This window comes from Camelus dromedarius, chromosome 11, assembly GCF_036321535.1.
Source record: "Camelus dromedarius isolate mCamDro1 chromosome 11, mCamDro1.pat, whole genome shotgun sequence".
NCBI lineage: Eukaryota > Metazoa > Chordata > Mammalia > Artiodactyla > Camelidae > Camelus > Camelus dromedarius.
In genome coordinates, this window is record NC_087446.1 from 7512745 (window position 1) to 7528510 (window position 15766).

The following is a 15766-nucleotide window of genomic DNA, read 5'->3' on the forward strand; positions in this document are numbered from 1 at the left end:
CCACCAGCAGCAGCAGCTCTGCCGTTTCCCATTGGATTAAGTACAATCTTCCTAGTCATTAACATATTATTTTGTTCATGCACTGCTGTAAAATTTGATTCTCCACATTCAAAATATTTTCAGATCATAGCAACCAAAGGTTCACATTTCTCTCATTTTATAGCACAGCACCTTAGAGCTGGAAGGAGCTTTAGAAACTAGTTCTACCCCCTCATTTTACAGATGAGAAAATTGAGGCCTAGAAACATGTGGTTTGCCCAGGTCTCCCTGTAAAGGAAAGGAAGCACGTGGGGACTATTAGGGTTTCTGTGTCTTGGAGATCTTTAACCCACATCATGGCCATCTTTGCCCTTTCTACTTCTCTTGTGAAATGACAGAAGGTTATTGGGGACACGGTTTTAACCCTTGGAGACTTTGAAGAGGTTGCCTAATATTTCTGGATCTGCCTTTGATGGCATGGAAGAATGAGGGTTAGATTTTAAACATCTGAAAATTTTGTGACAATAGTCAATTCTGGCATCCTGTGTCTAGCGAGAGAGGTGTCCATCATCTCACCTGTGTCCTCTGCTACTCCTGGGAACTGAAAGACCTCACTCCTAGTAACACTGCACTCATAAGTACAGACAAATTTCATCTTTAGATGGGAGAGTATTTAGTTTGTTTTCTAATGACTTGAAGCCCTGTAAGATGTTAAACTCTGTACCCTGAGGTTACAGAGGAGCTCAGAGCAGTGGAAGGAACAACAACAACAAAAATACACAGGAAGATAACACAGGTGCGATAAAAGTGCTTTTAAATAAACTCAATCAGCAATGCATTGGGAGCAAGTATTTACTCAATACCTACTAGGTGCCTGGCCTGCAGTATGTGCTCAGTACAGATTCCTTTTAAAAAGAATTAATTAGGGCCAAGAGAAAGGTATGTACAGGGAGCTATGGGGACTTTGAAGGCAGAAGAAATTAATCTGCCCAATGGAATGTAAATAAAAATGCCTTCAGCCAGCAAGAAGGGATTTTGAGTGGAGACTAAAAAGATGAGAAGTTAAGGGGAAGAGGAGTGAAGACATTTCAAGCCAAGGGAGTTGAGATTGGTTATGGTCAGAGAATCATGCTGGCCTAAGGCATATGCAGGTTCCATTCAAGATAATTAACCCTCAGAGCTAAGTGTCCTCATCTGCAAAATGGGATAAATGCTTACCTCCTATGACCTCCCAGAATGTTGGAAGGATATTGAACATATTTGACTTAATTGGCACTTGTGTCTGACTGGTAGATAGTTTACCGCAGTGCTTCTAAAACTTTACTGCGCACAGTAATCACCTGGGGGGATCTTGCTACAATGAAGATTCTGATTCAGTAGGTCTGAGGTGAGGCCTGAGATTCTGCATTTAGCAAGCTCTCAGGTATTGCTGGTAGTGCTGGTCCATAGACCACACTTGGCATAGCAAGGATTTCGGAAGTCAGTGAATAAGAGCGTGAACTTTCATGTCAGAGAGTCCTGGAACAGAACTCCATTTTCCTGATATAAGCTGTGTGTCCCTGGGGAGGTTGCTTCTCCTTTCTGCGCCTTGGTCACCCCATCAGTGACATATGGGCAATAGTAAGTCCTACCTAATATGGCTGTGTGGAAAGGGAAACAATTTAATGGAGAGACACCACTTAGTGAAGTGTCCGGCACAGCGTAGCAGCCAGTAGAGGGTAGTTGGTGTTCAAGTGTGAGAAGATGGGACTGGAAAGAGAGGGTCCCCAAATAAATGCATATAATTCTGTTAGAAAAATTATTATTATTATCTTCATTTTACAGCTGAGAAAACTGAAGCACAGAGAGGTTCAGTAGCTCACTCTAGGTCACCCAGCTGGTTAAGCAGAAGAGCTGAGATTCAAACCCAGACCATCTGACTCCAGGGCTTGCCTACCTACCTACCTTGCTTTACTGTCTCAGCTGAGAATGCTAGAAAGCTACATTAGAAAGAGGCAGAGTTCCTCTTGTTAATGATTTATTCATTCAACAAACTTTGGCTGAATGCCAAGCATTGTGCTGGGGGTCAGAAACCACTCATTCATTTACCAAATCCTTATTGAGCCTTAATAAGGCTATGTTCCAGGTGCTGGTGGTGCAGCTCTGAGCAAAACCAAGTCCTTGCCCACGTGGAGCTTACATGGAAGTGGAGTGACCGAGATGTGGTTTCTGCTCTCAAGGAACACAACTGTTATGTGACACAGGTTGGGACTGGATAGAAGGTTAGAATCAGAGTAGAATCTTTTAGCAACAGTTCCTGTTAGAAAAGGGCTTTCCTATATTGAACTGCTGTGAAACACACAATGGTCTTTTTGTGATATTTCCCTTTACATTCCAATGACTTGTTTAGTCAGCCACATTTTTGAGAAGTTAATGTGTGCTAGATAACATGCTTGCCACCGGGAATAAAAAAGAGGAATCAGACATGACAGCTAGCTGCCCTGGGGGCTCCCGTGGTTTAGCTAGGAGTCAGATACCTACAGCCATCTTTACAAGGCAGGGTGACAAGTGACACAATGGCTGAGAGGTTATGGGCTATGGAGGCTGTAATATGTAGTCGTCTAATTTGGTCCCCCCAGCTTTTAAAAAAAGTATCTATTTTAGTGGGGGGCAGTAATTGGGTTTATTTATTTATTCTTAGAGGAGGTACTGGGGATTGAACCCTGAACTTCATGCATGCTAAGCATGTGCTCTACCACTTGAGCTATGCCCACTCCCCCTGGTTCCACAAGTCTTTTAAAGTAGACTGTGAAAGGGATTACTGTGAGGTGTTGCAGATGAGTAAACTGAGGCTCTGGGAGGCAAGATGGCCTGCCCAAGGTTATCAGCCAGCAAATGGAAATGCTGGGACACACATCCATCAGGCCTGACCCCCAGGCCTTCCACCCTACACACAGCTAAACACTCTGTGCATTATTAATGAAATTTTTTTTTAACACCTTACCAGGCAGGAAACTGATTTCTTTTAGGCATAGGCCCAATCAACCTTGTGTCTGTGGACACCCCAGGTGTGACACACCCTAGGAAAGCCCCGGTCCTCTACCGGTCCCTCCAGTCCTGGGTCTGGTGTTCCTCTGACCTAGGTGGGGTTCATCATGGTTGCATTTCCAACTTTGGAAGCCACCTTGCCCAAGGTGACTGTGCCTTCCAGAGAAATTGCACCTCCTCCACCAATTCCCTTTCGGCCTCCTCCTCTGGCAGAGCCTCCCCCTCCCACCTGGATACTTGGCTCTCATTCACTCCCCCTCGCCCAGTGCACACTGCTGGCGTGTGTGCCGCCAAGATCTGACACCTCACAGTTAACGTTAATTGTGGCTGGCTTCATCCCTGCTCACATCTATTTTCCCAGGCCCTCCTGTGTAATTCAAGTCCCAGAATAGCCCACCTCATGATATATTCTGAGATAAGCTTCCTAGGGCTGACTTTTTTTTTTTCCTCCGTGGCAATTTGTGTCATGAGCACCTGTTATAAAACTTCGGGGGCTTTCTCACGCCTCTGTGAAATTCGTGCTTGCTGTCTGTTCCCGGAGAGGATCAGAAAGAAAGAGGTGGTGGTGATAGCTGGTGCCGTGGGGAGGAAGGGTGTAGCCCCTGGGACTGGACAGTTTCACCTGTGACCGGCCCTACTGGCCTGGAGAAATGAACACACTGAGGCCTTTCCCCGAAGGTTCAGGGCAAATCTCAGGCTTCCATCTGCTCGTTCAGAGTGATTTATTGAGCACCGATTAGGAACTAGGCAAGTGCCTGTCCTCCCCGACTTTCCAGACTTCCAGGAGTTGGTTGTATCTGCAACCTTGGGAGCACATAGGCTCTTCTCCCAACCACGCTGCAGCTGCCCCTGCTTCCCAACACCCCGGGTGCCGGGCTTCTCTGCACCTCCCTGCCGCTACTTCCCGGCCTCCTTGGTCCATCCCTTCAACACTGGTGTCCCTCGGGGCTTGGCCTTTAGCCCTCACGTGCTCTGTGAGCACTCCCACCTCCCTATGGCTCAAATGACTCTCACACTCCTCTCTCAACTCCAGAACTTTCTCCTCTGCTCCATACCAGTTGATCAGACCGCCTGCTGGTCATCTCTGCTCGGACGTCCCACAGGCACCTCCAAGGCAACGTGTCTCAAAGGAACCCCTCGTCCGTGTCTTCTCTACCTGCTCACACTACTGTTCCTTCTGGGTCTCCCTCCGCCAGAGTGACGCCACCGTCTGCCTGGCTGCCCGCATGGGGAACATGGATGCACTTGGAATTTACCCCCTCATGGCCACTAGGCCAGACGAGGCTTCTTCTGTGATGTCTCCTATCAGCCCTCCTGGCTCCATCCCTGCTGCTAATGCCCCTCCGTTCCCCCCACCCTGCGTTGTTACAAGAGCCCCCTAACTCCCTCCCAGCTCAATCTTGTCCCCTCAAATCCTTTCTAAAGTGCAAATATATGGTGTCATTTCCCTGCATAGAACTCTTCCAAGGTTCCCCATAAGCAAGGTGCTTTTGCTTGGATCATAAGCACCTTGTGGCCACTTATGATCCAAATCTGTCGGGTTTCTTCCGACTCCTCTCCCTCTTCCTGAATCTCTCATGGCTCTGCTCAGGGAGATCCTGCGGCTGGAAAGCTTTTCTGTCCAGTCCATGAGTTGCTTTTCTGACTTCTTTGTCTTCAGCTTGGTCACCTCCCCCCCCCCCCACCCCGGCATCTTTCCTGGCCCTGCAGGTCTGGGTCAGGCATCCTCGCTTAACACCCTGCCCCTGTCTAGCACTCGAGCTCTGTGTGAAGTGGCCTGTCTCCCCAGCGGTGGTAGGTTCCCGTGGTGTTCCTAGGCATTCCACCCTACACACTGGACCAGTTTCCCCCTTTTCCATCATCAGTTTACTTTAAACTGACCAGCAATTCCTTCTCAAAACTGGGTAAGATTTTCTCTCTTCCCTGGGATAGATTAAGAACATAAAAATAATAACCTGCAAAAAGCAACCTGGTTGAACTTGAGTCCTTTCAGCCATTCAGTTACACAGTTGACTCTGTGTGTGTGTGTGTATTTGTGTGTGTGTATGTGTATTTGTGTGTGTGTGTGTGAGACAGAGAGAGAGAGAGGGAGGGAGGGAGAGAGAGACTGACTATGTACAGAAGGATACATTACACGGTGGACATTTTTGATCATCTTTAAAGATGAAGTAGGATTTTGGCATCCTTCTGAGAGGTGCAGATGAAAGGGCAGGTGGGGTTGGGGGCAGGATTGAGAAGGGAAGGGAACAGAAGGCAGAGTTCAGCCGAAGTCCTGCCCAGCAAGAAGCCCAGGGGTTCATGCTTTCCCTCACCCTGGAGACTCTTCCCCTGGCCCTTTCCCCAGGGCCTGGCTGCTGCAGTGCCTCGTCAGAGTCAGCTCACTGCGTGTCCTGGTTGCTGTGACCTAGAGCAAGTGGTGGTCACTGGAGAGATGGCTGTGGCAGATTAGCTTGGAGTCTGCCCTCTCGTCTTCAGTGTCCCATGCTCAGGGTGTTTCTGCTGGTTTAGTATCAGAAGACTCCTGACCATGAAGTAGTGGGACCAAGGCAACCTTAGGTCCCAAACCAGGCTTTCACATCCCTCGTCTCTCACTGCCCGGGCAGAGGCGCTTCGCCTGACCAGATGGCAGCATCCCAAGGGCTTCACGCCCAGAGTCAGAGGGCAGCACGATTACTAGCAAATATGTTGCCTCCACTGTTAGATTAAGTTTCCAAGGGTAGGAACTACTGTACGGGTTTGCCTTTTTTTCCCATAGTATCTAACCAGAGTGCATGCACTAAATATTTTAAAAAACTAAACTGAATTCTGAGTATTGTTATCAGTGAATATACTGATTTTATTAGCAGCGTACATGGAACACTTTGTTAAAGAGGATTTGAAAAAAAAACCACAGACCCACTCACGGCTCAAAAGGAGCTCAGAAAACAAAAGGATTTCCAAAACTGTGTCCCCTGCTGTCCTTGAAGCTGTGAAGGAGGCAGAAATTCCATATGATTTAGGTCAACTGAATACGTTCAAGTCTTTAAAAATAGCGATTTCAGGTTAACAGCAGGTTAGGGATCACCGTCTACAAATAATTATTTAATTTCTAGAGAGAAAAATTCAGATTCAACATATTTTCTAAGCATTCCCCAGGCATCAGGCATACATTTGCTTGTTCCATCTTTACATTGTGTATTACAACCTGATGGATGATGATATAACTAATAAAGCTGAGGCTCAGAGAGTTTTAGCAACCCAAGCAGAGTCACACAGCTAAGAATTCAAAGCCACATCCATTTGCCACCAAGTTTGTGGGACCTGAGGGCCAGATGGTCTTTACAATAGAACTGCACTGTCCAATATGGTTGCTGCTATTTAAATTTAAATGAGTCAAAATTAAATAAAAGCACTCAGAAAGCTGCCATTCTAGGTAGTAACAACTTCTAGGAAAAGCAGGAAAATTGTGCTTTTCACATTTGCATCCCAGGTCTGATATGGACTTGGCACTGAGGGGAAGTTGAGTGGATGAATGAATGAGTAACTGAGTGAGTGAATGTAATGCTCAGGGCAAATACAAGTTAAACAACAAATTAGTTTGGATCATGGTGTAAGTGTGTATGTATATATATATATGTGCATTTTTGTGTGTGTATAGAGTGTGTATTTGTGTGTATATATGTGTCTGTGTGTATAAGTGTGTACATGTGCATGTATGTGAATATGTACACATCTATATATGGGGCAAGGACAGGGAGAGGGATAGGCCAGAGATACAGGCCTTGTGAGAATTCTTGAATCCTTGAATTCCACAGTGAGTTTGAACTTGACTCTGCTGGCCATGGGAGCCATGGATGGTGCGGGAGCTGGGAAATGGCAGGATGCAAACTGTGCTTGAGATGGATGCGACTGGCAGAGGCAGAGAGAGCCACTGCTGGGCTCTGACCACATTTGGTGGAGGGAAAGAGCTCTGCCCAGTTGGATCTGAGGCTGGGAGGCTTCAGGAGGGCAGCCGCCAGAGAGACGGAGCCTCTTCTCACTTCCCCTTGGCAGCAGCACAGACGTGGGGAGTTCCGAGCAGCACACGCACTCCTGAGCTGTCTTCGCCCCTGCTGGGCAGAGTCCTGTGGACTAAACACCTCTCCTTCCCAGTTGCTGGCAGTCCTGGGAACTGGGATGTGTCTGAAATATTTTTAGACAAATTTTAAAACAGCTCTAACCCCAACCAAGGGACCTGAGCTGAGATTATTTATTTACTAGTGTCTGCTCATCCCTGTCTTTGGGGACTGGGCTCCAAAGTCACAAGGCACAGACCCCGCGTGTGCACACATCCCCCTCCAGGGCAAGGCCAGAACAGCCACATGTCAGGAGAAGGTTCCACACAGGGAGAGTGACTCTAAGCTGAGGGTGAAATCAAGGAAGACTTTATGAAGGAGATGGCATTTTCCCTGGCCTTGCAGGCTGGCTAGAATGTGGACAGAGGGAAATAGAAAGGGAGGGGAACTCCAGATGGGGGATCTGCAAGAGCACAGTCACCAAAGCAGAAAATGCAGGGCAAGGTTTAGGGCAGAGGGTAGCCCAGAGTTTCTGCCTCCACCTCACCCCTTATTTCGGGGGAATCTCTTGACCCTGGAACCAAGCATGGCTGGGGGAGGTTTTCTGGTAGAGAAGGTGCCTGATCTGGGTTGGGTGAGGTAGCAGGGAGCTTGGAGGCAGGCCGACCAACCAGAGGAAGTAATGGTGGCCGCGAGATGCTGCCTCTGCTTCCTCCTCTGCCTTGCCCGCCCAGCATTCTCCCTCTGCGAATCACGCCTCTATTTGGCCAGTACCCTCGGTACTTTGTCCCCGTGGGCCACCATTGCAGAGCAGTCGTCACCTGGAAGAGGGTGGGTGAGGCCCAGGGCGGGGAGCTCTCCCTGAGTTAGTTTACTGTATCAGCAAGTTATCAGTCCGCTAAGTGCCGAGAGACTTACCCCAAAGGGGCTGAATACGCAGGCTAGTTTCAAAGGAGAGTAGGTTTTTGCAGCAACTCGTCTGGGGTGGGTAGGGTGGGTGGGATGGGGAAGGCTGCCTCTGCCAGGACGGAGCATGCAGTGGGGCTGCCCACCCTTTGCTGGGCTCCCACCAAGGAGTTCCTACAATTTTGTTGACTTCTCGTGACAGCTCAGTGCTGCTGTCACCAGTTCTCTAGAATAGCTCGGAGAGGTCAAGGCTCAGACTTGTCAGGTGCAGAGTCTGGACTGGGGCCCAGGTCTGACTGGTTTCAAGCTTGTGCCTTCTTGACTTTTCCACATTGCCTGCAGGGGGAGTTAGAAAGAAGGGGGGACTAGGGTGCAGGGCTCAGAGACGGGGCTTCTCTGCAAGGCTGGGAGAATCTAGAGTGCCCCAGAGTGCATCTGGCATCTGAAAGTCCCCGACAACCCCAGTGGTTCTCATTCCTTCTGTACGAGGTATGAATTCCTCCTCCCACCCGCCCCCAGCCAGGCGGAAACTCGGCTGTCGGCTGTCGAGTGGGGGTGGAGAATGTTCCCTGATCTGACTCCAGCATCCTGGGCCACATTCAGACATAATCCTTTTCACCACGTGTGTATGGCAGGAAGGAAAGATCAGAAGTGGCCAAGACTCAGAACTGGACAGACCAGCTGCTGGATGGGGTCCAGCCTGTCCTCTGGGGTCACAGGGGCCACCGTGACAGTGGACATTGGGTGTTGGTGGTGGTGCTGTGTAGCCCGCGGCACCTGGGGCTCCAGCACAAAGTCACAGGGGTGAGAGGGGTGAAGCGACCGTGGGGAAAGGAGCAGCAGGTATTTGGAGATTCAGGCGGGCAGTCGGGCAGGATGGCAGCGGTGTTAAGAAAGTTCAGCAGCGGGAATCTGGATTCTGGGATGGGGATTGGCATGAACAAGACAGGGGAGGTGCTGGCTATGGCAGAGGTCCCAGCACCGGGGCCTAGGCAGGGCGGGCCTGAGGCGTGGCTCCAGTAGGTGCAGAAGGGCCAGTAGGACCGAGGAGTGGGCAGGCCCTGTCTGATAGGACAGCAGGTGTTAGCAAGCTGGGGACCCTAAGAGGACATCTTTAGGAAGACTGGGTTCGGGAAGGAAGCTGGGGAGCCCACAGACTTATGAACATTGATTCCAGAGGCTAAGTTTCTACCAACAGAAGGGAGAACCTCTGTAATTTCTTTGTGTCCTAATGGAGACACAGGCTTGCTAGTTTCTCTATTTTATTTTGAAGGCAGACAACTCAATCCATTCCTTTTCTGCACTCATCTTGAGTCATTCTTACCTAAGGGGAGTCTGATGATCAGTGTTTATTTCATTTATGCTGCCTTCGTGCGTCAGTGGTTTAGAGCAAGAAGAGACATGGCCCCTCCCTCATTTTACTGATAAGGAAACTGAGGCCCAGAGGGGTGGAGAGACTTCCCTGAGGACCACTGGCCCAGAGAGAGTTAGGGCAGCGTCCAGGCTGTGGACCCCCGGCCAGGGCTCCCTCTCCTCTGCAAGCCTCAGCTCATCTGGACTTGCCATGGTAACCAGGCCTGCTCCGGCGTGGGCAGAACAGGCTGTGGAGCAGTTACCTAGCAACTCCCCATAACCAGGTCAGAGCAGGGGGAGCGAGGCACCAGGATGCTCACCCTGGGGAATTCAGACCCGTCGAATAGGGATCACCCACATCAGATCGTGGCCACAGGTGACCCTGGATAGAGCCATACCTGGAAGCACCTGAGTGGGGGAGTCTCACATGAGGGTCAGAGAGTTGCTGGGACTGTGGCACAGACCCTGGATGGCTGGGGCCCCCGTCCCCACGGCAGACACAGGGCCTCACTGTGTACCCTTCTGGTTTCTTTGAATAGCGTGGAACCTGTCCCCATAGACATGCTGGCTTAACCTGCATGTGGGAATCTGTAGAGGAGGGCTGATGGCAGGGTGTGTGTGTGTGTGTGTGTGTGTGTGTGTGTGTGTGTGTGTGTGTGTGTCCCTGTAGGCATTTCAATCTGGAGGGGGAAAGCTGGGATGCTGTGTTCCCTCACAGCTGCCTTCTTGTTCCTTAATTATCTCAAGAAATGTTTACGGAATGACCTGGCCATAAAATAAGTGAATCTTTTTCTTATATTCCCTGTGAATTGGGTCTTGACAGCCATCACCCACTGCCACCCAACCCCGCCTGCTTCTTCCCTGGGCAGATCTGTGCCTGGCTTCCCGGATTCTGCCTCCTGTGGGGTCCCACCAGTTGATCTAAGCCAACCTCGGTGGTGTCATCCCTTGGAAGCGGTTGGTTTCAGAGTGGCAAGTGATCTGGTCATTGCCAGAGGGACCTGAGGGAATGGCTGCTAAAGGACTCTGGGAAAGGTCTTTCTCACTAATCAAAATTGGGAAGGAATGTGTTTCTTCTTCATTGGATGTTGTCAGTCTGCATCTGATGCCTGAAACTGCAACGGCCACTGACTAGAGACACCGTTGATGCTCCGAGGATGGCATTGTTGAGCCATTGAATCCAGCAAGCCAAGAACTGCCCTTCCTCTGGACGTCTCGTACGGGACACCATAAACCCCTTGTGGCTTAGGATACTTCCGGTCAGGGCTCCATGTTCCTGCAGGCAAAGTCCTCCTAACTGACCCTCTTGCTTCTTGGCCTCAGAGTCACTCACTTTCCACTAGTCTGAGTGGGGTGCTCAGTAGATGCCTGGACAAAGCTTGGTATTAAAGGTAAAGTATCCAAAGAAAGCAAATGTCTCTCGGAACAAGTCAAAGCTATGACACCTTGATTCTTCATCTGCTGGGTTGGAACTAAAATCGGACCTGCAGCTGCACGCCCAGCCTCTTACAGGTCTGAATATGCTTTTCTTAAAGAGCCTGAAGGCTCCCTCATATTCCTAGCATCCCGCACACTTCATTCATTCATTCATTCATTCATGCAGTGATGTATTCGGGCTGGTCCCTACCTGCTCGTGAGAGCCAACTGTGCACATCTCTTCCCCACTGTGAGTTCAGTAATGGCATGGTGATAGCTTGAAATCAGCCATGGTGGGAGGTTTTTTTCTAAATGGACTTAATTTTTAGAGCAGTTTTAGGAGCAGATTTTTCTTATCCTTCCTATCCCCACACATGCAGAGCCTCCCCTGTTATCAACATCCCCTAGCGGGGTGGTACATGTGTTACAGCTGATGAACCTACAATGACACATCATGTAGTTTACATCAGGGTTCACTCTTGATGTGGGTTTTGGCAAGTGTATAATGACACGTTGCCACCATTAGAGTATCATAAAGGATAGTTCACTGTGAAACCCTAAAACTCCTCTGTTCCACCTATTCTTCTCCCCCCTGGCCCTTGGAAAACTTTGATTTTTTTACTGTCTCTATGGTTTTGCCTTTTCCAGAATGTCATACAGTTGGAATCATACAGCACACAGCCTCTCCAGATTGGTTTCTTTTGCTTAGTAATATGCATTTACGTTTCCTTCGCGTCTTTTCATGGCTTGATAGGTCATTTATTTTTAGCACTGAATAGTATTCCGTTGTCTGAATGTCCTGCAGTTTATTTATACATTCACTTACTGAAGGACATCTTGGTTGCCTTCAAGTGCTGGCAATTATGAATAAAGCTGCTATAAACATTCATCTGCTGGTTTTTGTGTGGACATGTTTTCAGCCCCTTTGGGTAAATGCCAAGGAGCATGATTGCTGGATCGTATGTTATATGTTTAATTTGGAAGAAACTGCCAAACTATCTTTCAAAGTGGCTGTACCATTTTGATTTCAATTCATTTGCCCCAGCGGTGAATGAGAGTTCCTGTTGCTCTAAATCCTCGCCAGTATTTGGTGTTGTCAGTGTTTTGGATCTTGGATTTTCTAAGAGGTGTGTAGTGGTATCTCATTGTTTCAATTTGCATTTCCCTAATGAGAGATAATGTTGAGCATCTTTTCATGAGCATCTTACTTGTGATCTTATATCTTCTCCAGTGAGGTGTCTGTTCAAGCCTTTTGCTCATTTTTGAATCAGGTTGGTCATTTCTTGTTGCTGGGTTTTAAGAATTCTTTGCGTATTTTGGGTAATAGTCTTAGAAAACATACCTATCAGATGTGACTTTTGCAAAGATGTTCTCCCATTCTGTGGCTTGTCTTCTCATTCTCTGGACACATGGTAGGAATATTTACATCACAGAATTGATGAACACGACACATCAGGGCCTTTCCCCCGAGAGGCAGTAGTTAAACACCTTTAGCAGCACACTAATGCATTCACGCATCATTGATTTATTGGGTGAATTTTTTGCCCTTATCCTCAAACATTTTCAGTCCCACTGGGGGAGGCAGGGCGCTGCATTGCTGGCTATAGTACGGAGTTCTGAGAACTGACATAGAAGCACGGATGCTATGGGACATGAAGGAGGGGTATCTACATCAGCCATGAAGTTGGGATGGCTTCCCAGTGCAGAACTTGAGCTCTGAGCTAAGTTCTTTAAACTGAGTAGCCGTTGTCCAGATCCATTCCGCCCAATAAGGTAGTCATTTCTGGCTATTTAACTCACTCACTAGACACACTGCACACATGGCCAGAGGCCACTGCATTGGTCAGAGCAAATAGAGAACTTTTCCATCACTACTGCAGAAAGTCCTATTGGACAGCACCAGTCTGGACAAAAAACGTGGGAGAAGGGTGTTCCAGGCAGAAGGAACAGAGTGGGAAGACTCAGAGGCCTGAGACAATGTGACTCATTCTGGGAAGAGATGGGAATATCTGCTGAGCTAACAGGCAGCAGTCCGATCACACAATGTCTTTAGTGCAAGGCTAAGGAGTTTAAACTTTAGCCTGAAAGCTACGGGGATCCCCTGAAGGCTTTAACAGGAGCCTGATGCCATCAGCTTTGCAAGTTAGTAAGATCTCTCTGGTATTCGATGGAGGCTGGATTAGAGAGGACCAGCCAGGAAGCAGGGAGACCAGTTCTGAGACGACTGCAGTCACCTGGGAGAGAAGTGAGGGACATCTGAGATGAGGCAATGATGCCACGTAGATCGATGCAGAGAGAGGGCAGAGTAAAGGGATGTGAAGATCCGATGGCTGACTGTATCTGGCTCCAATGAGGTGCTTTGTAAGTATCTGTTGATTTACTGAATGAGTGATAGCCAAGCCCAGATTGTACAACTTGGGTGCACATCCCCTGGGACTCTGGGTGGTAGTTATTGCACAAATGAAGAGGTCCAGGGCTTTTTTTTTTTTTTTTTTTTTCAGCTGAAGGAGAAAAGGGCAATAGGAAGAGAGATGGAGGGAAAGGTGGCCTCCCCTGTCCTGTCTGATGGAGGGAGGACTCCGGTGAAAAGGGAACAAGCCGTGGGGGACCCTGGAACCAAGCAGTGCCTCTCTGGGACCCAGGGACAAGGGCTGCTCAGAGCTGGGTGCAGGCCATTCTCCACCTGACCCCCTTCCCCAACCCCCAGGCCTCATGGACTGCAGGGCAGATTTGCTTTCCTAAAGGATCGGGCTGTTTGACCAACAGACAGATCCAGTACATGGTGGCTCTGCAGCATCAGGGAAGATGTTGTCAGCAGAGGGTGTTCTTGGGGACCAAATGTGGCCAGAGAAGATACAAGCAGACTGGCACTTAAACTCATGAGTGATAAGCCCCCTCCACCTTGTGGACGGAGAAGTAACTGGAGATGTTGAGGGCGGGTGGCTAAGAGCTACTGTAATTTGGGCATTTGCAATTTTTTTTTTAATTGAAGTATAGTCAGTTACAATGTTTTGATTCCTGGTGTACAGCATAAAGGGCATCAATGTTAATATCACCTTGTGTGTATGTATGGGTCTGTAAGGTCTGGGACATTTGGATTACGGAATGAATGACAGGTGAGATGAGGCAGGTTTCACTTGTTCATTCACTAAACAAATATTTATTGAGGCTTGGTGTGCCATGAACAGTGCTAGATGCTGGGCGTACAATGGTTTACAAAACAGATGATCCTGCCCCTGCGGAGCTTACCGTCTAACAGTCATACAAATCATCCGTGCATGTGCTATTCAGGAGAAGCTCTGAGAACCACGAGATCATCTAGTGGGAAGGATTATTCTAGATTAAGGGTTAGTAAAGGACAATTTGGGCAAGTGATGTTTAAACCGAGACCTGGAGATGCATGGGAGTGAGTCAAGTAGAGAACAGGGGATGTGCATTCCGGGGAGAGGGAACAGCAGGAGTGGACGATCTGGGGGCAAATCCTCAGCCATCTGGAGGCTGAGAGAAGGCCAGTGGGGCAGGGGTATGAAAGCAAGGAGAGAGGCTGGAGAGGGTGGTAGGGGCCAGGCCTCACAGGGCCGCACTGGGACTTTGGATTTAAACCTAAGTGTGTTGGGTAGAGGAGTGAAGTCATCAGATCCACATTTTCTGAAGCTTGCTCTGTGGTCTGTGTGGAGAACAAGAGGGCATGAAGGAAGGAAAGGGGGGAGGTGAATTCAGTTGCCTGGGGTAGGGATGACGGTGGCATGGCTGTGGTGACAGAAAGAAGTGGAGGAATCTGAGGGGTACTGGCAACAACGTTTTTCTCAGGCTCTTGCCTTGGTGTAGACAGGCCGAAGTGTTGACTTTTGACAGGGTGAACAGTAAATATTTGGACCATGCCAGCCTGTCCCCCATGCGGCCTATTTCTCTTTGAGTTACCTGAGATCTGATGATGTCACAGGAGCCACTCCCCTGCCCCCAAGTAGGACCACACCTGATGGGAGATTAAGGATTTCCTGGGAAATCTTTCGTAACTTCTATAACCTTTGCTCATGTTTACAACAATTATTGTTGGGAAATCCCCATTTGTATTTTATCCGAGTGCTTCTTGCCCTAAAGTTTCCTGATTCTTGATGGAAATGAAGATGCTAAAATAAGAAGTCTGGGCTGCCAAACACGAAGGATGTTATGACAGCTTTGAATCATGTGTCTATCCCACAGCCAAAGTGACTTATCTGTTAGCAATAAAGAAAAATGACTGAATATGCCTAGAAGAGGGCTTCAATTAGATGTCCGTAGCTGTCCAGCTCATGGCCAAGTCATTTGCCCTTGCTGTTCAAGTATGGCCCATGGACCCAGCAATCAGAGTTTGAGAGAAATGCCGGATTGAATCAGAATCTGCATTTTTTAACACACTCCCCAGGAAATTCATAGGCACATTCATTTTGAGAAGTATGGCCTCAGGTTACCCCAAAGCCATAGAAAAGCGGGTGGGCAGTGAGTGGCCAGGGCAAGATATTTGAAATGCTTCAAGAGTCAGCCAGCTGTTAGGGAGACAGAACTGGTCCAACAGGAACCAGATTTTCTCTGGAAGTTCCCTGTGCCTCCCAAGTCACGCAGAGCAGTTCAGCTGAATTCAGAGACAACGTATTGTTTCCTGGTTGTGTGGCTGGTGAGAGGCACCAGGGGATGGCGGATGGGACACTCCCCTGCAGCTGAGATGCTGTCAGGTGGAGAGCAACTTGCCCTAGGCAGTGCCAGAGGCCAAGGAGTGTCAGCCTCCCCTCCCGGACAGCATGGACAGAGTGGCCTTGTCCCCCGTGGGCCCTTGTTTCCTGTGGGTGGTTAGGATGACTCTCCCTTCCTTCTGAAATGAGACATGTGACATGCAGGGACAAGGCTGTTTCAGCACCGCAATTAAAAACACTCCCACAACGGCCTCTGCTGGAACAGAAGGTCTGGTTCCAGGGGCTTGAAAGCTCTGCCCATGCTGTGTGGTCAGCCCCTCGAGGCCAGTGACCCCAGGCCCCCACCTGAGGCGTGTGTGACACAGACACCAGACACAGCCA